The sequence below is a fragment of the Herpailurus yagouaroundi genome, unplaced genomic scaffold (assembly GCF_014898765.1).
Source record: "Herpailurus yagouaroundi ecotype Mexico unplaced genomic scaffold, PumYag 211, whole genome shotgun sequence".
In the NCBI taxonomy this organism is placed as follows: domain Eukaryota; kingdom Metazoa; phylum Chordata; class Mammalia; order Carnivora; family Felidae; genus Herpailurus; species Herpailurus yagouaroundi.
In genome coordinates, this window is record NW_024412442.1 from 761298 (window position 1) to 783168 (window position 21871).

Sequence of the window (21871 nt, forward strand, 5' to 3'; positions counted from 1 at the left end):
TTCTCCAATTGCTGTAGTTCTTTTCTCTGCCTAAGGCACATTTCATCACTTTATGTAGTAAAATCAATTGGCAATATTTACTGTGGGCCAGACATTGTGTTGAAAAATTCACACAAATCATGTCATTTAATTAACAGAATAAAACACTACAAAATTTTTGATAATAAATATATTTTACAAATGAGAAAACTGTACTTCCGATGGTCCAGTTAATAAGTATATGTATAATCAGTTTCAAAACTCAGTCTGTATAACTTCAAAGGCCACAGTCTTTTTTTTTTATATGAAATTTATTGTCAAATTGGTTTCCATACAACACCCAGTGCTCGTCCCAAAAGGTGCCCTCCTCAATACCCATCACCCACCCTCTCCTCCCTCCCACCCCCCATCAACCCTCAGTTTGCTCTCAGTTCTCAACAGTCTCTTATGCTTTGGCTCTCTCCCACTCTAACCTCTTTTTTTTTTTTTCCTTCCCCTCCCCCATGGGTTCCTGTTAAGTTTCTCAGGATCCACATAAGAGTGAAACCATATGGTATCTGTCTTTCTCTGTATGGCTTATTTCACTTAGCATCACACTCTCCAGTTCCATCCACGTTGCTACAAAAGGCCATATTTCATTTTTTCTCATTGCCACGTAGTATTCCATAGTGTATATAAACCACAATTTCTTTATCCATTCATCAGTTGATGGACATTTAGGCTCTTTCCATAATTTGGCTATTGTTGAGAGTGCTGCTATGAACATTGGGGTACAAGTGCCCCTATGCATCAGTACTCCTGTGTCCCTTGGATAAATTCCTAGCAGTGCTATTGCTGGGTCATAGGGTAGATCTATTTTTAATTTTCTGAGGAGCCTCCACACTGCTTTCCAGAGCGGCTGCACCAATTTGCATTCCCACCAACAGTGCAAGAGGGTTCCCGTTTCTCCACATCCTCTCCAGCATCTATAGTCTCCTGATTTGTTCATTTTGGCCACTCTGACTGGCGTGAGGTGATACCTGAGTGTGGTTTTGATTTGTATTTCCCTGATAAGGAGCGACGCTGAACATCTTTTCATGTGCCTGTTGGCCATCCGGATGTCTTCTTTAGAGAAGTGTCTATTCATGTTTTCTGCCCATTTCTTCACTGGGTTATTTGCTTTTCGGGTGTGGAGTTTGGTGAGCTCTTTATAGATTTTGGATACTAGCCCTTTGTCCCATATGTCATTTGCAAATATCTTTTCCCATTCCGTTGGTTGCAAAGGCCACAGTCTTACCTGTTACATTATACATGGCTCAGGCTCATCACTGTTTCTTCTTCAGATATCCCCAGTCTCATGTTTTATGTTACTTTTAGCCAATCAATCATGAGACATGGAGAAAAATATATATCTCCAATATCTAATCATGCTTTCACAACCAACAGCAACAACAAAATACTAGAAATATTCAAGTGATTCACATGTGAAAGTCCTTACACTTGTGTTATTAAAATTCTGAATATTTATTAGATATCAGGCTCCACCCTTTTCATCAACCATCAGTTGTCCTGTGGTAGTCCTTTGATAACAAAAAACTGCACTGGCATTTCCTTTGCACCCTTTCACTTAACCACTTTCACCCACGCTCTTTGAGATCACCGCCTGATGAGCTACCTGTACACAATCTTTGTCTCAGGGTCCATTTTGGAGGAAACCAAGCTAAGACACAACTTGTCCAGGGAGCACCCTCTTACCATGCCCAAACCCAGACTGTCCTCCTGGCAGTTCTTAAAGCCCCATGGATTCTTAATGAAATCCCAGGATCAACATCCATAATCTAAACTTACCTAGTAACTGATTACTATTACAAGGTATTCTCAGCTGATATAATTTTAATTGTTTCCCCTTGGTTGACATTTTACTATGTATCCTTGACTATGCAATACCTTTGAGCACTCCATACACTAATCGACCCTTGATCTTTTATTTGTTTAATGTTTATTTTTTGATAGAGAGAGAGGGGGAGGGAAAATGAGTGTGAGCCAGGAAGGGGAAGAGAGGGCGACAGAATCCGAAACGGGCTCCAGGTTCTGAGCCACCAGCACAGAGCCCAGTACGGGGCTCGAACCCACAAGCCTTGAGATCATGACCTGAGCCAAAGTCTGACATTTAACCAACTGAGCCACCCAGGTGCCCCTCGACCTTTGATCTTTTACCTTTCTTTGCCTCCTCACATAGTTAGTGAGGCATGGAAGGGCTGGGGCACGCCTTGCACCTTTCCCTTCTAGGTCTGATATTTAATACTGACAACATAACTTGAGGCCGTAAAATGCAGACTCAGTGGTGTTTCATATTCTCTAGGAAGCTACATGCTTCTTGATGTGGAACATGCATTTTCAGCTCAGATTTCACCTCAGATTTCAGCTCAGATTTCAGCAAGCTCCTCTTCATGCTACTATATGGACTGGAAAATCCTTCTTCGTAAAAATGACGACACAAAATGATGGTCAGAGAGAATGCAGCCACACACATCCAGTTCTAGTGACCGGTGAGCAGAGAGGCAGTCATTGTTTTGCCCTGTGCTGTGCTGGGAGGCAGTGTTCCCCCCACGTTAATCAATTCAAAACCTAGTACTTAATGTAGTTCTAGAGACATAAGTCAAATCTAAGAACTCACTTTTATTGCCCTGGAGCAACAATTGTAGGTGAAAGTTAGGTTTAGATCAAAGAGGGAAAAAGCAGCAGATTTCTAGCACTCCCAGGAAACAAAGGTGAACTGTTTGTACACATCTGACTGTCCCCGATGAGAGGTCAGACAGAGTGGAGGGGGCTCCAGGAAGGAGGATGTGGGGGTGAGTGGGACGACCAGGTACACAATATGGTAGCAGGGGACGAATCACAGCCACCAGGAGAACTGCCAAAATCTAAAATGATTACATGATAAATTTTGTGAACTTGGCCCATTTTTGTTTTAATAATTTAATTTTTAAATGTCTTACTCCAGTTTCTCAAAGTCACAACTGACCAGCTAACAAAAGGAATGGAAAAGCTCAACCTCATATAGTTCTGTCGGAATGTGCTGTACTTACTCGAGCTTTTAATTCTGAGAAAACTTTTTAGTCAATGGACAATTTGTAAAAAGAACAGTTGGAGTCTGAAGAATTTAAAATACCTGTATAAACAAGATATAGATGAAATTTTCCACCCAAAATTAATTGGTGAGATGTAATTTTGTTTAAGAGACATGAGCTTTGGGAATTAATCAAAAATTGTATTTTGTAATTACCCCTGTAAGGAACAGGTAGAGAAGCTGTTCTCAGCCCCCTACTTCCACCGTCAAACATGGGGTGCATAGCAGTTTCGTGAACACTCATGAGCACTCATCAGTATAGGCATTATCAAATTTTGCTACAAATTTTAAGTGAATGTCATGATGAGCATGGAGTATGGCGTCCAGCACAAGTAAGACACATGAGATCAGAATGGGGAGAGTGAACAATTCGTACTTTCTTTTCACATCATCAGTCTCTTGCCTTTGCATGCATCCAAGTTGACAGCCACGTTCCATGGAACTTGCCAATATAGAGAACAATCTTTTGATGTTTAATCTACAAGTGAAGAGTGTCATGGGGTTTCACAGTGATCATGCAAGAGCAAGGATGATTCCACCCATTGTGGCCAAGTGCAAAACTACAGGCACAAATAAATAATTAAAGAAGCGGAAAGTATAAAAGTATTTTACTATTTCTCAGTGATAATTAAGAAAAGAAATGGCATTTATTTCAGAAGATTGCGATAAAAGAGGATTAGGCTTGTTCGTTTGTTTGTTGCAAAACGAGCCTCTGGAAATGCAGCCACAGGAGGGAAAGAGATTTCAGAAAAAGCCTTAAGTCCTAAGTGACTGTGGCGGCCATAATGATGGGAGGCACACAGACCAATCTGTATTGTAATTTGTTTGAGCCACTATCATGCGGTAGCAGAGACTACAAGAGACTCTACGTTTCTCTCTGGTCGTTCAATTGTGATGTCTTATGTATCTTTTTATGTCTGTATCTTGCACAGGTTATAGCACTCACATTTTCATATAGGTGTCTGGCAGTAAGAGTTTGTATTGTTCATTTAACTATTTAGCGAATACTTATGACATATCCATTTTATGCTAAAGAAAGTCTAGATAAAGTCCAGCTCCTGCAGTAGCTGGAGGACAGGCAGTGCCTCTCTTACTAAGTGTGAGCTCCCCAAGCTTCTAAGGCCATAGGAGTATTTCAGAATCATTTTCTGGAGTCTTTGCCAAAGTATTAAATCCTATGATGCAAGACAGTGCTCTCCTCTCATACATGTCTACTAGGTCCTGTAGCTCCTGTAGGTACAGCTCCTAATTGTTGATCTGTGACCAGGAGGTAAAGCCAAGGCAAATTGTTGGAAGTCTCTGTTGTGTGGCCGGGCAGGGACAGCTGCATGTCTTCAAACAGGGAAGGAGCACTAACCCTTCACTAAGTAGCTTAGATCCATTCAGGAGCTCAGTGTGTCCAGAGGGGTGAGGGTTTAAGATTCTCAATTTTATCAACCCCCAACTCATAGGCGGGCGTCCCATTCTGCTACTTTTAGGATAAAATTCTGGGCCTGACCCTCCGCTTTCTCTACCCCTCCATTGCTGGATAGGAGCATGTTTTTTGTTTTTTGTTTTTTTTTAATTTTTTTTTCAACGTTTTTATTTATTTTTGGGACAGAGAGAGACAAAGCATGAACGGGGGAGGGGCAGAGAGAGAGGGAGACACAGAATCGGAAGCAGGCTCCAGGCTCTGAGCCATCAGCCCAGAGCCCGACGTGGGGCTCGAACTCACGGACCGCGAGATCGTGACCTGGCTGAAGTCGGACGCTTAACCGACTGCGCCACCCAGGCACCCCTAGGAGCATGTTTTTAAATGCTGTAAGGGGGCACCCTTGTGTTCACACTTGGTTTTTCATTGATGAGTTATCATTCTAGGATTCCATTTGTTTCCCCACAGCATCACCTGTCCCCACAACTATCCAATTTCTTTGCGAATTACAATTTTGCTCGTATTTTTTAAGTGCCTAGTACCTTTCACCACTAGTTGCATTTTTTTTCTACTGGTTCAGTGTAGGGTTCATTACCAGATGAAATTTTACCAATCATAGTGTTACCTGTGCCAGATTATCCGTGCTTCATCGACTTCTGACAAGGGTCTCTTTGTTGTCAGCCAGCCAACAGGTGGTCCAGCTCAATGTCACAATCCCATGTTAGCATCTGTTTTCATCCACTGCCTGCTGGTACAAACACAGAGGTGGTTTACCTGGGGAGTAAACTCAGAGATGGAGATTTGCATGCAGAGGATGCTTTTGGGATTTATACACCTGAGGAAAGGGAAGGAAGCATCCTGGGAAGAGGGCAGAGTTGGCGGGAATCACAACAGCCCCCTCAGCTCCATGGGGGAGTTTGGAGGTTGGAAGGCCCATTAGAGGCCTGGGTTGAGGATGAACTGGAATTTTGTGCTCCTGCCTTGCCCAGAATGCACTATAACAGAAAGGGCAGTTTGTTAGGTCAGAGGACAAAATTCTCACAGCACCATCTCTTTATACGTATCTTTTATTTATTTGTTTTATTTTTTTTACATTATTTAATTTATTTTTAATAGAGACAGAGCACACGTGGGGGAGGGGCAGAGAGAGAATGAGACACAGAATCTGAAGCAGGTTCCAGGCTCTGAGCCATCAGCACAGAGCCTGATGCGGGACTTGAACTCACAACCTGTGAGATCATGACCTGAGCCGAAGTCGGACGCTTAACCGACTGAGCCACCCAGGCACCCCTATATGTATCTTTTAGACAAACATACATCTATCTCTAAATTCTCTAATGACTAAGATGGTATGTTTCTGTAAAGTGAAAGGCAATATTAATTTAAGGGAAAAAGGAGCGCCAGGGTGGCTCAGTCAGTTAAGCATCTGACTTCAGCTCAGGTCATGATCTTGTGGTTCGTGGGTTTGAGCTCTGCATCAAGCTCTGTGCTAACAGTTCAGAGCATGGAGCCTATTTTGGATTTTGTGTCTCCTTCTCTCTCTGCTCCTCTCCTGTTCACTCTCTCTTTCTCTCTCTCTCTCTCTCTCTCTCTCTCTCTCAAAAATAAATAAACATTAAAAACTAAAATTATAAGGGAAAAAGACATGGTTGCACAGATTTGCTACAAGTAAACATGTACATGTGCATAGCAAAAATGTCTACAAATTGTCTGTCTAGAAGAAAACATTTCAGTGTTTTACTAGTGTTCAAAACAAACAAGGTTGACTTTAAGATATTTCATCATAAAAATACAGACATTAATACTTTAATATCAATTTAGTTACAAATAACAATTATATAATTATAAGTTAATAAAAACCACTTGTTAGGTTAAAGAAGAGATTAGAAATAGCTCATTAACCATAATTTGTTATTTACCTGAAGATTTTTATGAGAGAAAGTATTAACTCATAAATAACATAATTGAAAAAATAAAATGTATATTTAGTGATATATATACAATAAATACAGATAATGATATGCTACAAATTTTTAAAGTTTTCTTTTTTTGAAAATTTTTTTTAACATTTATTTATTTTTGAGAGACAGAGCATGAGCGGGGAAGGGGCAGAGAGAGGGAGACACAGAATCCGAAGCAGGCTCCAGGCTCTGAGCTGTCAGCACAGAGCCCGATGCAGGGCTCAAACTTACAAACCATGAGGTCATGACCTGAGCTGAAGTTGGACGCTTAACACACTGAGCCACCCAGGCGCCCCAAGTTTTAAAGTTTTCTTAAATAGAAAGTTTTACTGTAGATAATTTTATTACAGTGTCATATTTATAATAAATATAGATAGTGATATATTATAATTTTTTCAAATTTTCTTAAATAGAAAGTTTTACTATAGGCAATTTTATAAAAATATTATAAAATTGACCTAAAAGCTGCTGATCTGCTTTAATTTATAAATTGTTTAATGTTTTTACTTATTTTTGAGAGAGACAGAGTGTGGGGAGGGGCAGAGAGAGAGGGAGACACAGAATCTGAAGAAGGCTCCAGGCTCTGAGCGGTCAGCACAGAGCCCTACGCGGGGCTTGAACTCACGGACCGCGAGATCATGACCGGAGCCAAAGTTGGACACTTAACCAACTGAGCCACTCAGGCGCCCCAAAGCTTTAATTTTATATTATTAACAAACATACTTTGCTCAAAATACAAGAAATTGAATCCCAAACACAAGGATGTTACATGATACCACAATGTACTTCTAGAGATAAATTAAGACAAAGTAGTTATCAGTTATTTTTGTTTTTAATAATTACGAATTATATGTTAAATGTCTTGGGGGCCATCGTTAAGTAAAAATAGGTGATTAAAAATTTTACTAAAAGTATTAGTAATTGATTTATAGACTAATCACCTTAAATCAAATAAAATAGAACTTTTTCTGAAGTAAAATTGATACATGTTTATACTTCTGGGGCTTTGGAAGATTTCAACTCTTTAAGACCAGTAAATCACACTTATTACTAAGGAACTCTTTTAGGTTAGTTTGTATAAATGCAGGATGCGGGCAGTACCTCTACATATGACTTCATCATGGTAGTAACTGTCAAAATACCTTGAAATTCAACTTTCTATTAACACTAACTTCACATCTGCCACCACTTGCCTGGATTGTAACAACTGAGAAATTTTTATTGTTGTGAGAAGCCGTAACATAACTTCTTGCCAGAATGCACCACTTACAATTTTTGAATTATTCTATATTATTTAAAATAGTTTCTTACTCTGACACAGTAACTTTGTTTTCATTTTGTCAAATCAACATCTCATGTGATTTAAAAATCAAGGGACAGATGCCACCTCTAAGAAAATGGCCTTCCGTTAGGAATTGTCACTGTATAGAAGTCTTGCCTTGAAATTTGCTTAAAGAATTCAATTTAACCACATAAGTGTAAGACTATTATAATTTTGACATTATATCATGCCAATTTAAAGTCACCACACATTCTGGGATTTACCAAACACATTAAATGCTAAATTTTATCTCTTCAGGGAATTACTTTGCTTCAAAATAAGCACTGATACCCCATTCTAATATTTTATTAGGTGGAGATCATCAACTTGATTCAAAATATACCAATATTTACTTTTGTTCAGATAGTTATCAAGTTCAAAATTAAAATTTAACATTTGTTTTAGAATTTGAGGGACCACGTACCAATCTGTTGTTCTCCATATGACATTTGGATTTTGGATGTGTTACCCAAAATAAAAGACAGAAATAATACTGTTACAGAGATGACATTTGGAAGATGGTCTTTTATCCCATTTCAGAAAAAATATAGTCACAAAGATGATTTCTTGACTCTTCCAAAGTCCCCACAAATCACAGCTAGGAAGACTCCATTTGCCACAGCCAGGAATAAAACAGAAGAGCCAGTCCTAAGAGAGCCTAGAGAGGGCACATCAAAATTTCCCAAAGCCTCATTGTATTCACTATGGGGAAACAGGGGGCCCGGTTGGCTTATATTGAGAAAAAATTGTAAATATATTTACTTAAAAATATAAAGCTTTTGGGGCGCCTGGGTGGCGCAGTCGGTTAAGCGTCCGACTTCAGCCAGGTCACGATCTCGCGGTCCGTGAGTTCGAGCCCCGCGTCAGGCTCTGGGCTGATGGCTCGGAGCCTGGAGCCTGTTTCCGATTCTGTGTCTCCCTCTCTCTCTGCCCCTCCCCCATTCATCCTCTGTCTCTCTCTGTCCCAAAAATAAATAAACGTTGAAAAAAAAAATTTTTTTTAAAAAAAAAATATATAAAGCTTTAAAATATAACTTAAAAATGTGACCACCTTTTACTTTCAAAATGATTTTGAAGAAGCTTTTAAGGCAGTAAGTATAAGGGCTCTGGGGTGGCTCAGTCGGTTGAGCATCTGACTTCAGCTCAAGTCATGATCTCGCTGTTCATGAGTTTGAGCCCCACATCAGGCTCTGTGCTGACAGCTTAGAGCCTGGAGCCCGCTTTGGATTCTGTGTCTCCCTCTCTCTCTCTGCCCCTTCCCCACTTGTGCTTGATCTCTCTCTCTCTCTCTCTGTCAAAAATAAACAAACAAAAAGGCAGTAAGTATAAAACCCTTGAGAGGGAAAGTTATAACCACCACTTAAAAAAAAATCAGCATAAATCCAGCATAAATATGATGAGTTGTTATCATATAATGAGAGTTTTACAATTTTCTTCTCGTCAGCAGTATCAGTTATAAATGTATTCAGTACTAGTTCCATGTGCTTTCCCATGTGGTGATGATAACAGAAATGATAGTAGTAATAATAGTTTCTTTTAGCATACATTACTAACCAGGAAATAATTAATCTTCTCAAGGACTTGATAATTTTGATGATATTATCTGTACTTTAGAAATAAAGAGGTTAATGTTTTAACAGGTTATCAGTTGGCCAAAGGTCAAATTCAAGAAATGTTTAAGGTCAAATTAGAACCTAGGTTTGGATACAAAGTCCATGCCCATCCACCTGTTCTCCTGACAAAGTGTTTTGAATCAGTTTCAACTTTTACTTAATAATTTAGTCTCAAACATGAATATGCTTGTAGTATTGATCACTGTCCTTCAGTCTACTGAGGATTATTTATCTTATAACTAAATGGTCCAAGATTTATACTTTGAATTCTTATGTTTTCCTACATGGAGCATGGCTTTTCAAGGCTCTGAATGGCACTATATAAGGTATGGTGACATCAACTTAACTTGATATTTTCCAAAACAGACAAATATAGATATATGTATACAGACACAGAATCACAGAACCTACTTTTTGGCTTAATTCTCTCTCTCCCTCATCTTTTTGTCTCTTCTGTGAAAGCAGACATTCCAAAGCCAAAATTTAACTCCAAAGCTTAATTCCAAAGCCAAAGAAAGACTCAAATCATGGGTTTAAGATAATGAAAAAAGGCATATTATCATAACAGCAATACATTTCAGTTTTATGACTTCTAGAATATCGTGAGAGAAAGAAGGGAAAAACAAATGTTAAAAATATTTATTTTAAAGAAAGTTACTTTGCAGTTTTCTAGAAACCCTATCCTTACAAATTTGTTTTGTATCAAAGATAATTTATGATGACAGATTATCTTTTTTGAGGGGCCATGGTTGCGAAAACAGATTTACTCCACCTGTTTATTACTCTAGCCACCTGTAATCAGAATTGTCTTGACTTGCATTTGTGATCTCCCTAGGTTTTATGTGGTTTTCTAATGCTCTATATGATATATGAAGAAGTTCATTTACTTAAAAAAACAAAATTATACAGATTATAAAGTCATAAAATATAAAACCAGGAGAAAATTACAGACTATTTCATTGAATCTTACATTTCCTTAATGAGTGTGTGTGTGTGTGTGTGTGTGTGTGTGTGTGTGTATGGTGTAAAGCTCAGTAAAATAAATTGGTCCCAGAGATCAGACAGTGTCCTAATACTGTGCTAAGTCAGCATTATTGCCAGGAAACACTGAAGCTAATTGATGACATCAAATATAAATCTATTAAGAAACACATCTGTGGCGCCTGATTGAGCTCAGTCGGTTGAGCGTCCGACTTCGGCTCAGGTCATAATCTCATGGTTCGTGGGTTCGAGCCCCATATCGGGCCCTGTGCTGCCAGCTCAGAGCCGAAGGAGCCTGCTTCGGATTCTGTGTCTCCCTCTCTCTCTGCCCCTCCCCCGCTCACTCTCTGTCTCTCTCTCTCAAAAATAAATAAACATGAAAAAAAATTAAAAAAAAAAAGAAGCACATTTTTGGTTAGATTTTCCTCACAAATTTATGAGGATAAATCAAATTGGTATAATATAAATGAAAACACTGTTAAAACTATAAACTATTATACACATATTTGTTAATTACTTAATTTATGAATATCTTATTTTCTGAAATAAAACTGCCTTGTGTTATTTGCAATGGCATTTGTGAGTTCTTCCCAGGTTGTTTGTCTTTAATAAACTGATTACTGAATACTTCGTTTAGTGGATCTGGGCAAGTCAATAGTACGATGCAGCAGTGTTACCACAATGCCAGGCTCCAGTGTAAAATAAAGTGTCATCTACCTGTTTATGTTTCATGGCACTATTGCATTTTGCATGATGTAGAATTTGAGACTTTTACTTCGCAGTTAAGGAAATACTTGTCACAGTTTTATCTTTTTTCTTCTTTTGTTGCTTTCATGCTAATAAATGACTGGCTTTCCTTACCTAATAAAATATTTTTATGGTCAAACTACATGGTTTTCCACCTTTTTTAATGGTTTGAATTAGGAATGATCATTTATTGGGGCACCTGAGTGGCTCAATTGGTTAAGTTTCTGACTCTTGATTTCGGCTCAGGTCATGTTCTCATGGTTCATGGGTTCAACCCTTGCATTGGGCTCCATGCTGACAGTGTGGAACCTGGATGGAATTCTTTCTCTCCCTCTCTCTTCCTCTCTTTCTCTCTGCCCCTCCGCTGTTTGCACACACTTTATCAAAATAAATAAATCAACATTAAAAAAAATGATCAGTACTTCATGGGCATAGAAATGCTCTCAATGAACCAGTGCATGGGACCTTATGCCATTGGTGTACTTGGTAAACTCAGAGGGAAAGCCTGAAATAAATGTCAACTCCTGATCAAACAAAGAAGAATAAAGACGGATTAAACTAATAGACTAATATGTTGTTGATGGAATGTTTTAAGCCCTTTTGAGAGAGACACTGTCTGCTCTCTGTAAATGTCAAACCAAGTAGCTGCTGCTTCTTGACAGTTAGAGTATTGCTTACAAAATCATTAAGAAGCCTGTTTGTTTATGGACCCCTCATGCTTTCCTTTCAGTCTTTCTCTTCCTTCTTTTCTCCCTTTCTCTATCTGAAGCTCGCATGATGCTATATTCCGGACCTCACGATCTAAATGATACACACGAGCCAGGCAGTTAATGAAGGAGTTAAGAGGGCACTCTGTGGTTGTGTGTGTGTGTGTGGGGGGGGGGGGGGGTGATATATGTGTGTTACACAGTTTTGAGTACTTTTATGAGCACAGTTTTGTGCTCTCGAAGCTGGACTTATTCCTCAGGTACTACCAATAGTTGCCATAACTAACTGTGGGCTCTAGAGGTAACATAAAAATTTGAATTTTCATTTGTAATCCCTTAATTTCTAAATGCTGGTTTCTGTTACAGATTGAGTTGTGTCTCCCCTACATCAATACATATGTTGAAATTCTAACCTCCAGTAGCTCAAAATGTAAATATATTTTTAGATATGGCTTTTAAAGAGGTTACTATGGTAAAATGAGGTATAAAGGGTGGGCTTTGATCCCAGTATAACTATTGTCCATATAAAAGGAGATTAGGATATAGACAATCCACAGACCAAGAGATGATCACATGGGGACAGTGAGAAGGTGGCCATTAAAACAGGTTGGCAACCATGTAGTTTGACCATGAAAATATCTTATTAGATAAGTAAAGCCAGTCATGTATTAGCATGCAAGCCAAGGAGAGAGGCCTTAGATGAAATAAACCAGCCTTGATCTTGGACTCTTAGCTTCCAGAACTATAAGAAAATAAATTTCTGTTGTTTGAGCCTCTCAGTCTGTGGTGTGTGGTTATGGCAGCTCTAGAAACTAATGATCTTCTTTTGCAAAATATTTTCCTACTAAATTAAGTATGTCAAAGTGTCACATTTTAACCTGAAGTCTGCTAAATTCTACTTCTGCTTTATTTATTCATTGAATTATATTTCATGAAACTATAATTTGGTGTGAATTGGCGAAAACATTCGGCTTTAACTCATCTTTTTATTTTTCTTTTTAATTAAATGTTTTATTTTAAAATAATTGTAGGGACACCTGGTGACTCAGTCAGTTAAGCATCCAACGCTTGATTTTGGCTCAGGTCATGATCCCCGCATCATGGGATTAAGCCCTACACTGGGCTCCATGTGGACCCTGCTTGGGATTCTCTTTCTCTGCCCCACTGCCGTCTATGTGCCCTTTCTGTCTGTAAAATAAAAATAAATAAATAAATAAATAAAATAAATAAAATAAAATAAAATAATAAAATAAAATAAAATAAAAATTGTATATTCACATACTGATACAGTAAAGAATACAGAGAAATAGTGTGTGTATTATGCTGAATTTCCTGCAATGATAACAATATGATAAATGTCACAACAGGACATTGACATTAATATGCTCCACACACAGAATGTCCTGATAAGCACATTTCCACCCATCGTGATGACCTTCTGAACCCTGCCCTCCTCTCTCCTGCTGGCATGTCCTTCTTAAACCCCAAAACCACATGGTGCCCTCCATTTCTATAACCATGTCATTTCAAGAGTGACATATCATTGAATCATACACTGTGTCTTTTGAGGATGGGCTTTTACCCAGCATAATTCTCTGGTGATCTATCAAGGGTTTTATGTATGTATGTTACATATTGTAGTTTTGATATTAAATCTAGGTGCTCTTTGCCTAGTCTTTGATCCTAAAGATTTTCTCTAGTATTTTTTGTCAAAAGTTTTATATTCCACCTGAAGAGTCCTTGATTAATATTGAATTAGTGTTTGTACAAGGTATGCTATTTAGATTGTGGTTTATTCTGTTGTACTTAATGAATGTATTTATTTTTTGCCTGTGGAAGGCAATGGCTTTGGCACCTCACGAGGAACAGGTGGTCATTCCTTTACTGAATTGCTTTTGCAAATTTGTCAAAAATTAATTGGGCAGAGGTATGTGTCTTTTTATGAATTATCTATTCTTCTCATTGATCTACTTGTTATTCATCTGTCAATATCACAATATCTTGAGTTCTGTACTATATAATAAGTATTAAAATTGAGTGATGGAAACAGATGTCCTTACCTCTCTCCTGATCTTAGGTCAGTCTTCACCATTAAGTATAATGTTAGTTATAGTTATTAATATTATTACTGTCATCATCCTTTCTAATTATAGGATCTTTTCCCAGAGTAAGTGAATTGTTCTATGTAAGCTTTATTAATTTTATCTCCTTTGTGTCTATTTTCCTCCATAAAGATTCATTTTTGAACTGGGAACTTTCTTTTTAAAAAGAGTAGATAAGCCAAAACCAATGTGCTCCTTCCATGAAATAACTCAAAATGAGAAAAACTAAGGAATAGCACCATAAATCAAAAGCAATATCAATGTTAAGGTAGAAATATACCCCCTTGTTTATTTAAAAAAATAAGTAAATACCAATAATTATTTATTTAGGCTAGTATTATCCAAAACGTATTCTAATCAAGAAAAAACAATTTCTTAATAGCTGTTCAGAAAAAGAATACCATATTAAATAATGAGGTGTTCTGAATTGAACAAAATTAAGTGAATTTCTTTATTTCATAACTTTATCAAAACTTCAATAACCTTAAATATGTAGATATAGATTGTGAATTGTTTTTCTTCCAATATTTTATTTAAATTCAAGTTAGTTAACATACAGTGTAGTACTGGTTTCAGGAGTAGAATTCAGTGATGCATCACTTACGTACAACACCCAGTACTCATCCCAACAAGTACCCTCCTTAATGCCCATCACCTATCTAGCCCATCCCCACCCACCTCCCTCCATCAACCCTCAGTTTGTTTTCTCTAGTTAAGAGTCTCTTATGGTTTGCCTTCCTCTCTGTTTTTATCTTATTTTATTTTTCCTTCCCTTCCCCTATGTTCATCATTTTTGTGTCTTAAATTCTACATATGAGTGAAATGATATGGTATTTGTCTTTCTTCGACTGACTTATTTCACTTAGCATAATACCCTCTAGTTCCATCCATGTTGCAAATGTTGCAAATGGCAACATTTCATTCTTTTTGATAGCTGAGTAAAATTCCATTGTATGCATATATACCACATCTTCTTTATCCATTCATCAGTCGATGGACATTTGGGCTCTTTCCATAATTTTACTATTGTTTATAATGCTGCTATAAACATTGGGGTAGGGGCACCTGCATGGCTGAGTAGGTTAAGCATCTGACTCTTGATATGGCACAGGTCATGATCTCACAGTTCGTGGGATGGAGCCCCACGTTGGGCTCTGTGCTGACAGCATGGAGTCTCCTTGGTTTTCTCTCTCTCCCTCTCTCTCTCTGCCCTCTTCTGCTCTCATTCTGTCTCTCAAAATAAATAAATAAGGATAAAAAACATTGGGGTGCATGTGCCCCTTCGAATCATTATGTTTTTATCCTTTGGGTAAATACCCAGTACTGTGATGTCTGGTTCATAGGGTAGTTAATAGAACTACCCTTTTAACTTTTTTGAGGAACCTCCATACTATTCTCCAGAATGTACCAGTTTGCACTCCCATCAACAGTGCAAGAGGGTTTCCCTTTATCCACATTCTTGCCAACATCTATTGTTTCTTGTGTTGTTAATTTTAGCCATTCTGACAAGTGTAAGGTGGTATCTCATTGTGGTTTTGATTTGTATTTCCCCAATGATGAGTGATATAGAGCATCTTTTCATTTGTCTGTTAGCCATCTGTATGTCTTCTTTGGAAAAAGGTCTATTCATGTCTTCTGCCCATTTCTTAACTGGATATTTTATTTTTGGGTGTTGAGTTTGATAATTTCTTTATCGATTTGGATACTAGCCCTGTATCTGATATGTCATTTGTAGCTATCTTCTCCCATTCCATAGGCTGCCTGTTAGTTTTGTGAAATTTTATTGTAGAATTTTCCAAAGTCACTGCATAAGCATACACTTTTTAAATGCCATAGTTCATATTTTATGGTGAATAAACTTAGGAAAACACTTATTTAAACCAATCACACTTCTAAATACAAAATTTACATGTTTCACAAATTCTGTCAAATTGGATCTACAATAGATTAGAGTAGATAGTATTCCAGCACAATTTAACAGAATTATCCCTCTTGCATAGCAATAGTTGGTTGAATAGATTACTTATTAAAATATAAATATTTGAACAGACCAAGTATAAAATGTGCTAATAAATGATACAGTAAGTACATTCCTTAGAAACTAGTAGTAGTGTTAAAATTTCATTAGGAATAATAGAATAATACCTAACATGATATGAAATTCTTTATTTTACTACAACTCATCATCAATTTCCTAGTAAGCCATAAGAGACACACCATCAAAATAGTTGTCTGAAAGTTTCCAGTCACTGCAATAAGGAAAACGTTGATAAAAGAATTTTAATTTTTAGAAAAGAGGAGAAAAGCAATTCAAATTGATGATGGTATTAGGTAGGCATTAAAATGTTTGAATAATTTTAATGTATAAGAAAATCATAACTTTTAATAAAATGTCATAGATATAATATTCATAATATAAAATATTGAGTTAAAAATGTAAATATGTAGGGACTTATCTGTAGTAATAGTTGATGAGTATATACATTTCATATAAATGATAGGAGAATTGATAAGAAGTTAAAAATTTTCATTAATGTATATATTTGTTTACTCCATATGTATATAAGTATACATATATTTAGTGTAAGAAAAATATTGAAAAAATAAATTATCATTCATAGTTGTCACTTTTTGTTGCATTTGTGAACTATTAATTTGCTTTACATTTTGGTATTTCTCAAATTTTCTGTATGGATCATGAATTAATTCTATGATCAGATGTAGAAGTTGATTTTTTAAACTTACAGCGAAAGAGGCACATGGTTTTCTATGTGAATGGCATGTATAAATGGAGACTTTTCCATGTATTCATAAATGTTCTAAAGTTTGATGTCTTTCCTTTTTCTAACCATACGCAGTTTGTCTTGGGAGATACCATTGCCTGAGGACATCTGTAATGAGCCCATAATGTAAAATAATGCATAGTTAGTAATGGTTTCTTAAAGGTGTCTCACAGTACTCCTAAAAAGTCACTGCAACATTTTATTTGTGCCCAAGATGTTTTTAATATAAAAAGGACATATTTTTATAAGAATTTTTATAATTTTGAGTTTTAAAACTCCATATCTGGGAGTCTGCTAGATTTAACAAAAAAAATTTATAACCATTATCAATACATGACAGTGATATTATTATATTTAGTCAATATATACTTTTTATGCCAAATTCCTTGAGCAGAGGCTATTTTAAAAGGGAAAATATTGGGGCGCCTGGTGGCTCAGTCACTTAAGCTTCTGACTTAGGTCATGATCTCGCGGTTCATGGGTTTGAGCCCTGCAGCAGGCTCTGTGCTGACAGCTCAGAGCTGGAGCCTGTTTCAGATTCTGTGTGTGTCTCTCTCTCTGCCCCTCTCCCTCGCACTCTGTCTCTCTCTCTTTCTCTATCTCTCTGTCTCTTAGAAGTAAACGTTAAAAAAAATTTTAAGGGAAAATATTAGGTTTGGGTCAAATTTAAGAATTTTTAATATAAAGTTGTCAAGTACTTTGGACATAGAAAATATTATTTTTATAACATGATAAAATCCTTCAAGATCTTTATGTATTACAGTCCTTGAGTTCTTTGAATATGATTTTGTATGACCTCTGTGTCAATACTGAATTATAATTTAAGCATTGCATCTAATTCTTGATTTGAATTGAAATTATTTTGTAATGTCAATATCTAGTACAATATTTGCTATTTTTGATAAAGCAATTTGATTATGTGAAATTATTTCACTTTGAATTTTACTGGTAAAAAACAGCAAATCTTTACCATTTCTGCTATATATTATGATAGTAATATATTGTATTCAATTATTTTTGGAATAAGTTTATGTTAATAAATTTGCTTAATTTTGCATGCTAGAGGAAAACAAATTTGGTCATAAATTATTTATATACATATACCCTTAATTTTTTATTTTCTAACATTCAGAATTTTTGTGTCTCTATTTAAGAAGTTCATTACTCTCCTTTCTTTGTAGTATTATTTATCAGTATTAGATAATCAGTTAATTCTGGCTTTACAAAATTCCATCTTTTTCTATGGTATCATTAATATAAAATCAAAGTTATAGATTTTTGTAGAGAATCTAAAGACGTAGGAGTCTGTCATTTTGGTGGGTTAAGTGATGTGTGCAAGATTATGGAAGATGAAATATATGAGATAAAGTGATCACAGTCATAAGAGATAGAGCTAAAATGTAATGGATAACAGAAGACAGGAACATTTAGTATCAACAATGCATGGATCATTTATGTAGTGGACATTTGATTCTAAATAAACATTGCTTATATCTGAAGAAGTGGGGCAGGAAATACAGTGACATTTGAGCACAGAGGAGATTACAGTTGGCCTACTTTAGGTTTGAAATTTATCTACATTGTTACTACATCCTCCTGCCAAATTTTTGTTCTTTCATGTGCACTCTAACATGCACTCTGACACTAATTATTCAGGGTCAGAAGTCACCTAGATAGAAATAAATAAAATAGCCAGTCAGCATCTAAATATATCACTCTTGTGTGAGTTACTTAAGCAGAAGAGAGACTAAGAGTATTTATTAACAACTGAAAATTTGCCTCAAAGATTCTCAAAGTGATAAATCCCAGCTTTAATTAAATTTTAAGTAAGAAAATTGCATTAACTCTTTTAGATCACAAGGACACTGTTCAGTGCAACCCAAGGCAGTAATTTTCTAACTCTGACCCAAGTGACTCACTAAACTTAATGACATTTTTAAAAAGTTGCCTATTTTCTCCCTGCAAATTCACAGGAATATTGTCTCCATAATTATCTAAACTGTATCAGATGACAGTAGTAACATAAGGAAAGAAAGTTCATTGAGAGATTAGGGAGAAATAATTAATAGTAGATTAGAATAATTGGATGTCTTCTTTTATTATTTTTTTAATGTTTACTTATTTTTGAGAGACAGAGACCGCATGAGCGGGGGAGGAGCAGAGAGGGAGACACAGAATCCAAAGCAGGCTCCAGGCTCTGAGCTGTCAGCACAGAGCCCCACAGGGGGCTGGAACCCATGACCTGTGAGTTCATGACCTGAGCTGAAGTCAGACACTTAACCAACTGAGCCACCCAGGCGTCCCTGGATGTATTTTTTTAAAGATCACCATGAGGTAAGCTCTCCCAATGTAGACAATTTATCCCAGATCACATAAATTCTGATACTAGAGCTAGCTGGGTGAAATATTCACATCCACATTTAATGAAAGAGTTTAAAGTAGAAGGAGATTGATTTGGAGTTGACCTATTGTCGCGACCGGCGCGACAAACACCGAGGTCAGGGTCCTGAGGGTAGGGGAATGCAAGAAAAAAAGAGAGAAGAGAAAGTTTGGGAACAGGAGGGTCCCCTGGGCTGATGGCCCAAGTGACGGCTTTATTGTTGCTATACACAATCTTTTATAACCAGACTCTTATGGGTTAGGTCATTCTAAAATAAACAGGTTTCACATAATCGCTGCCAACCAAAACATTTAGTTCTGTGTTTCTTGTGCATTTTCTAGACGGGTCACAAGACCTTGTTCATAAGATTGCTAGCAAAACACAATTCCCATGTTTGTTTCTATGTGACTCGGGGTAGAAAAAGGGAGGTAGCATTACTGCCAACACCTGCAGACCACAAGCTTCAGGAATTAACTCTCTCAGCCTTGATAAGGCTTTCGTATGCCCATGAAAGTGGGGGAATGGGAGGGGGAACCACCGGGTTGGCTTGAGTCAACGGGGAACGTTGCTCGACCCGGTCTCAGCCTGGCACCGGGGCCTGGCCCCCCACAACCTATATTACAGTAGAACAATTTAAAAATATAATTCAGGGTTCACTTTGGCAGTGCATATACTAAAACAGAATTTCAAGGAAAATAGCAATAAGATTAAAGCTTATTACAAACTTATCTATTAAACAATAACACTGAGTAAATACATTAAATGAAGAAAAAACGATAAATTGAAGGATGCTCTAAGCAATCGATTTTTGTATTTGTAATTCTTGTAAATCAACTAAAATGGGAATAAAGGTTGGATTATAAACAAACAAGCAAACAGTCAAATAAAGACAATTAAAGAATATACATCCCGTGAGAATGAAGTTAGTACCGTTATTTCTTTATAGTCACAAATAAATTAAGGTGTCAAAGAAGAGATTTTATGTCAATATTTGATAAAAAAAACAATCTGCAACATCTTTAGAATTGAAAATGAACAAATAATTATCCCTTCTGTCTTTCTCCACCTCTGTGCACCGTGTTAGAGTACAGAAAGAAAAATTATATCCAGACAGTTTGCTTACCATTTAATAAATACCAACATATCTTCTCCTTTTGTTTAGCTTTTATCAATGTTGCTGTGAGTTTTCCAATATATTCTTCTGGGACTGAAATCTGTAGCAAACTGTGGGATGTTGCCCTTTATACAGTTTCTCTTAAAAATTTTCTGCTCCACTTCTCCTCATTTTTACATACTCCAATTGCACCAGTATTAATTTTTTTTGACATGTCCCATATTGGTCTTATACCCTTTTATGTAATTTGCAATTCTTTTATTTTCTTTATGATGCACCTAAGTGCATTTTCTTCTTCTTGTTTTCTAATTTGCCTATTTCCTTTTCAGTTGTATTTAATTGAATTAAGACACATTGAGTTCTTAATTTTAGTTTTTGCATATTCAGATGTAGAATAAGTATGGTTTATGTTTTATAGTTGCCAATCATTTTTGAAAATACTTTCTTTAACGTGTGCATAATTTATTTCTTGGGGCGCCTGGGTGGCGCAGTCGGTTAAGTGTCCGACTTCAGCCAGGTCACGATCTCGCGGTACGTGAGTTCGAGCCCCGCGTCGGGCTCTGGCCAATGGCTCAGAGCCTGGAGCCTGTTTCCGATTCTGTGTCTCCCTCTCTCTCTGCCCCTCCCCCGTTCATGCTCTGTCTCTCTCTGTCCCAAAAATAAATAAACGTTGAAAAAAAAATTTATTTCATAGTGGGTGTCTGATAATTTTATACTCTGAATGACCTGTTGGTCTGTTTTTTAAAAATGTTTATGTATTTTTGAGAGAGAGAGAGCACAAGTGGAGAGGGCCAGAGAGAGAGGGAGACAGAGAATCCCAACCAGGTTCCACAGTGTCGGCACAAAGCCCAATGTGGGGCTTGAACTCATGAACTAGGAGATCATGAGCTGAGCCAAAGTCCATTGCTTAACAGAGTGAGCCACCCAGGTGCCACATATTTTTTACATTGACTTTTAAATTAACCCTTGTTTTCTTATTAGGTTGTCATGTTTTTATCTATTCCTGGCTATGTTGTCTTGGTTTCTTATCCTAAGAAACGGTAGAGAGAATTTGAGTCTCCGTAAGATGTTAGCTTAGTTTGGTTCTGACCTGCTTGTTAGGTGGTGGAAACTTATCTTACTCAAGCCAGTGGTTGCATTGACTCAGATGTCAAAACTGCAATTTTTCTCAAGAGGGCCTACATCCAGGAAGATTTACACAGTGCACAACCTTCTGAATTTGGCAGAGATACAGCTTTCTGTTAGTCAAAACTACCTATTTATTTCTGCTGTGATGACTATATCCATATCAACTTTCCTTACATACTGGAATTCTGCTTTCTTTAGACACAAAAATTTCAGAAAGTAAGTTGCTGCTGAACTCTGATATTTAGCTTATCTTGTCAGGAAATGTCTTTCTTATGCTGCAATTTGATGGTACAGAAGAGAAGACTTAAGACTCATGTATGCAATCATAGAACAGTGTTTGTTTTCTCGTATTCTATCATTTTAAGCTTCAGACAAAGGTATAACTCTTATCAAATGCATCCTCCTTAAAATATTTTAATAACATGTATTTTGCTATTTCCTCGCTCATTCATTGGCTCAACCTAAAAGTCACTATGTCTCTCAACTTTTCAAATTTTAAGATTAAAAATTCTTGTTTATGTCCATGAGGAATTGC